This window comes from Rhamphochromis sp. 'chilingali', assembly GCF_963969265.1.
Source record: "Rhamphochromis sp. 'chilingali' genome assembly, chromosome: 1".
Classification (NCBI taxonomy): domain Eukaryota; kingdom Metazoa; phylum Chordata; class Actinopteri; order Cichliformes; family Cichlidae; genus Rhamphochromis; species Rhamphochromis sp. 'chilingali'.
Genome location: NC_137929.1, coordinates 4,287,501 through 4,293,201, shown reverse-complemented (window position 1 = coordinate 4,293,201; position 5,701 = coordinate 4,287,501). Strand labels below are relative to the sequence as shown.

Here is a 5,701-nt window from a genome sequence, read left to right as displayed (position 1 = left end):
CACAGCCTCTGCGTGTCGTCCCTTTGTGTCCTCGTCCTCTGTGAATGTGTCACAGATGTTTCCATGATAATAACACAGCTTTCCCACAGTGGCTTGCAGCAGCATTTATTCACAGCACATTTGAGAAAGGTTCAGATTAACTCGATGAGTTTATATTCAGAATGATTCTGACAGTGGGCCACTGTGAATTGTGATCTTTCATCAGGTCAATGTTTAAGTTCAGTATTTCAAAGCAGGAGCTATGAGCAGTCATCATGTTGGCATTAGAATTATTATTATTAATCATTATTAATAATGTCGTTACTCATGTATAACTTTGATTAGTATACATGAATTTTATCAATAGTAAAAATAATGAATAATTCATGTATAACTTTTATTGTGTTTTGTATATTAATTATATTTAAATAGAGATGTTGACCCTGTCTCTACAGTAGCATCAGTGTAACAGACATTATTGGTCCAAGCTGTCATAAATGGGGAGCCTGATCCTTTATTATGAAAACATGACGAGTATTTTTCTTGTCAGTTGGGAAGAAGTTGGTCTTTTTTTCCTTCTTTTTGCTCAGTTTGTCTTTTCTTTGATAATTGAAACTCTGATCAAACCTACTCATGTTCACAGCATGTAAAAGCAGCTGACAGTCCGTGGCATTGTTGTTTGTAGAGGTGCAGTGTAGTGGGAGCATAAATCAAAAGAAAACAGTAACATTTATGTAATAAAACATCTGAATGAAAATGAACAGGCCCTTTATGAACTTCAAAGGGATCTGAAAACAACACTTTTTAAAAGAGTATCTTGGGGTGTAGGTGGTCAAAATAGAAAACTGAGCTGAGACTCTAAGTTCAATCCATCCATTGGTTTTTACTTAGGAGGAAGAAATGTCAGGCTGGTGCAGGCTGGTTAGGTGCATGTGGTTATCTTTACCTAAATGAGTTCACTTTGTGGCTGCCAGGTTGGGCAGAAGTACCTGTCCCCTGTTAGGCTTAGCAAGGTTCTCCAGGAGTTTCTCCATGGGTAGAGCTTCTAGCTCCTCCAGCACATCTGTGGCCGTGCAGGCTGCCACTTTCTTGGTTGCTCTTTTTACCCCACTGGTGGATGAGCTGCAATGGTCTCCATTTGTCCCATATGTGTTTACTTCTTCTTCTTCTTTTGCATATTAAACACATTATTCTGTTTCTATGTATTTGCTATGATTTGCTATTTGTTAAGTAACATTGCTTCACTCACTATGCCGGGTTTGTGTGTGGAAGCATTCAGTTGCTGGCAAATCAAACATTCTGCAAATGAAGCTGAATACTCAGTTACATGTTTCTTTACATCTTATTATGTTACAGATTAAGTCATTTGTTCTTACTTTGTTTGTCTTTTCAGTCTTCATGAGGGTCAGGTGTGGGGAAACGCCCGCCCGGCATTTCCTCATTTTAAAGTCCTGCTGATGTCACACATGACATCAGCAGGTCAAACCAAGTGGAGGGGTTTGTTTGTCCATAGAGATGCTTCCTTTTGTTTGTTTTAAGGTTTAAATGGATTTGTTGAATGTGTTTCTTTTCATCAATACTGCCATTTAGTTGTGTAAATGTGCATGTTAGAAGTGTGAAGAGGTTTTGTGTTTAGAAATGTATAGAAACCAATCATTTACTGACAGCATGTCTGATGGAAATAAGTGCAGATTATGTATGAAGTCTAACTGCACACAGTAACTGTGTTACAATAAGGACTTAACCCTTTAGAGCCGATCGGAGCGGGAACGCTCCATTTTGCGTAACTATTTTTAAATCCCGGTAGCACTGCAACCACGTAAGCTAGCGCAAAAATTTTTTTTGCATATGAAACCGGAGGAGTTGTACTTACATATTGTGCCATCAGCTTGTCCTAGGTCACGGTTTCCTTCCACATAAAGCTTTGCAAAAACTGCATAAAAAGCGCTTGCAGGAACAAAAACATAATATTCCAGAAACACGCTTTGCCGGTCCGATCAGCTGTTCAAAACACTTCCTACGTTGGAATAGACGTCAGCGCGAACTTTTGCATTTCCGCCATTACCTGGCCGAAACCGGAAGTGACGTCATTTTCGCGGAAATGTAGTCTTTTTTGCGATCAGGGCCTCAGGGCCTATACTGCTCTTTTTAAAAGTTATCTTTGACTTTATGACTTTCTGTGTCGTTTCTGGGATGCTTAGGACTCATATTGCACTGCTGGAAATAGTTTATTTTGATGCATATGCTGCTTTTTTGCAAATTTGCAGTATAATATTTATTTTCGTTTTTCCTGCAGTGTATAAAAATTGGTGTATTTCAAAAATAAAACTATGAAGACACTCAAAATAAATTTCCTGTGGTGGGAAACTATTTTGTGCAACTTTTTTGTATTTACAGTTTTGAGGGATAAGCCTCTTAAATTTCTCTAACTAGAAATATATGTTAAAAAATCAAAAACGATTTTCAATTTTTTTGTAGTTTATTGCACTTTTTTGCAATTTATGTAATTACTATGCACTTAATGAATACATAACTTGTTGGCCTCTGATCTGTCACAAACAGCTGAAACGTGTCTCTCATGAGTCACATGAAGGTTTTTGACAGAAAGGACAAAAAGTAGCTGCAGTCAGTTTGTGTCATTTTTATATTTATTCATCTGGGAGAAAAATCTGAGGGACATTAAAATGTGTTTTCAACAGAGACAAGAACATGAATATAACAGAACAGGCAAATGAACATGTTTCAAGTAAACAGCTGGACTGATCAGGTCCAAACACAGAGTGATAAACTTGTCAAACAGCTGTCATATCTTTATATAGAAGCTCTTTATAAATGCTGCTCACTGCAGTCTGTTTACTAATAATGTCAAAGTGTTAGAAACACAGAAACATCAGAATGGTCTTTGTTCACAGAAACCTGTCTGGGATCCTTTGTTGTTCTTTTGATGCAGAGTTACATTATAAATATAAAGAGTTATTTCAGAGTCTCATCAGTTTTCCTGCATGTCTTTATTTAACACATCAGCAGGGCTGAAGCTCTCATGTTAAACACACACTGATCTATGGACACGTTCATGTGTTTCTAACAGAACCAGGCTGTTATCAGCCTGCACTAACATTATGTCACACACACTGAATGTAACAGTGACAGTTTACATCATCACACAATCAGCTGTGATTGTTTCACTGTCATCAAACGAGTCAACAGGAAGTAGAATCAATAGAAACCAATCATTTACTGACAGCATGTCTGATGGAAATAAGTGCAGATTATGTATGAAGTCTAACTGCACACAGTAACTGTGTTACAATAAGGACTTAACAGCGCCCTCTGCTGGAGTGTTTCAGTACTGCGTTAACTAGAATACACCACCTCCTCCTCACACCACCTGCTACAGCTCTACTCTTCTATGACTACAGTCATCCACAGCACTGATGTGAGGTCACATGGTTCATATGTAAGGAGCACAGCTGACCTCAGGTCAGTTTAATGAGTGTGAGCAGCAGCTGTGTTATTGTCACTGTGACAGGGAGACACTCTCAGACACAGCGCTCATGTCAGCTTGTTCTCATGCAGGAGGATCAGGAGCTCCATGTTTGTCTTTCTGTTTGAATCATGATGTGTTTGTGCCATCAGAGTCTGTCATGAGTACTCAGGGTTTCACAGCAGCTCTTCTGGATGCTGACGAGGACTCCAACCTCATGTTTCACCTCTCTGAGCTTCTGATGTCTGTGAACACTCGTGTTTCTTCTCTGGGCTCATCTGGACAAAAACACCTTTCTGTGTTTGGCTGCAGCCTCATTCTGACTGACAGGAAGTGTGTTATCCATGAGCTGCACTTCTGTGAGGAAGTTTCCTGCTGTGTTTCCTGTCTGTGGACAAACACGAGTGTTCCAGCTGAGGACTTGGTTCCTTCCACCTGTCCATACAGGACATCACGCTGTCTGCAGCTCTGTAAATGCAGCTCCAGGTCCTTCCACGTGCTGCTCTGTATTTGTGCAGTTTGTAGTGTGTCCTGGGAAACGTAGCACACATGGTGTTCTTCTGCTGTTTCCTCCTTTCACTGAGTGTGAAACACTGACGCTGTGCTGTTGTTCACAGAGGGGAGCTGATTCTAGCTGCAGCTGGACTCTGTCATCTAACTGAATGTGTTGGTGCTGATCACGGGGCTCTGAGGGGGGAGCAGCAGGAGGACTCTGGATGCTGACGTCAGTGTATCTGTGGAAGCTCCCACAGCGTGTCTGTCATTCAATATTGTGCTGTATATTGTATCTATGCAAAGATGAACAGACTGTGTGTTCACTGGTCTCTGTGCTGCAGCTCTGATGTCATCATCACTCCCTCCTCCACCCTCAGCAGTCCCAGCATGCTGCTGTGGTGCACCCCACCCTCACTCTACACCTGAGCCACAGACCACACCCTCCACCTCAATATACACCACAGTTTTCTCTGCTGTGGAAATGAGATCAGGAGGAAATCATCATTATTATTATTTAATAAACGCTCACATTAATGTGGGCTTATTTGTTTCATATTAGAAACATTAGTTGAGTGTTTTTAGTATAAAATGGTCAAAGTCCCTCTTTTTGCTCCTCCCCTCACCTGTGGATGGGCGGTGCTGTTACCGTGGTGACAGCTTGGATGTGTTTCAGTCCTGCCTGGTTATCACTGCAGGAATCTTTCACATTTATTACAGGTAATAACTCTGATTTTTCTGTGTATTATGAACCAAATGTATCCTGATACACACAGAGATGGATGAGCAGAGGTTTTTTTGCAGTTTATGTAGTTACTATGGACTTAATGCATACATATTATTAAAATTAGGGCTATAACAGTTGTATTGATGTATAGCAACTTGAAATGCTCCCACAAATGGCTCCACAGCATGTAAAAATATAACAAAAGCTCTGGCGGACTTGGTTCTGTGGTCAGTCTTAAAGGGTGAAGTTAAACTCTGTAATCTTCACTGTGTCACAGAGTTCAGTGAGTCCCGTTATTCACAGTATCAATCAGATCATCAGAGAACAGCTGATCAGCAATCAGTGGTGCCAACAGCGCCTCCTGTGGTGAGAGGATGCAATAATGCAATGTAGCATTTTTCCACTCAACACTTGCAGTCATGGAAACTGTCTGTTGGATCTGTGTGACGTTGCTTTCTTGGTTAGAGTTCCTCACAAATGTCCAGATGATTCTTCTAATGAGGCGTCGACCATGTTTGCAGCTCTTTGGAAGAAAACGTCGCCCTTTGCCATCCTTACTTTTCTTTGACTTCTTCAAATGCAGCTGAACTCCAGCTGGTATTTTCTTGGACTTTGCAGCTGTTTCTGGTCATCAGTTCATTCCTGCAAACCTCTGAAGCTGAACAACAATGATGCTGCATTGCTGGCTGATCCCAAAAGGTTGATTCTGTTCATCTGGACGTTTTCAGAAACGTTTGCTCACTGATCAGGTGACTTCTTCAGTCTCAGCTGACTGCAGCTTTACAAGCTTACAAACAGCACATTTGCACAATGACTGAAAGCAGCAGCACCTGATATATATGATACTAATATAATACATATACATATATAATCCATACTAATGATGAAGGAACTGAGCTCACAGTCCATTGTTCATTCAGTGAACTACTCAGTTTATTTTGGGCCTCAGAAATGCTCACTCTGTTTGTACATCACTGTCAGCAATAGACTCATTCTGCTGTGTGGACAGGAACACATGT

General features: G+C 40.6%; 1 protein-coding gene across 1 annotated transcript in view; it reads right to left on the bottom strand.

Moving 5' to 3' along the window:
- Window positions 1-5,109: 5,109 nt before the first annotated feature.
- Window positions 5,110-5,701, bottom strand: part of LOC308399170 (protein NLRC3-like) — a 40,529-nt gene continuing 39,937 nt past the window's right edge. The window contains exon 11 of the mRNA XM_080886215.1: window positions 5,110-5,701. This exon is cut by the window's right edge and continues 734 nt beyond it. The gene's annotated coding sequence lies outside the window, so the exon portion shown is untranslated.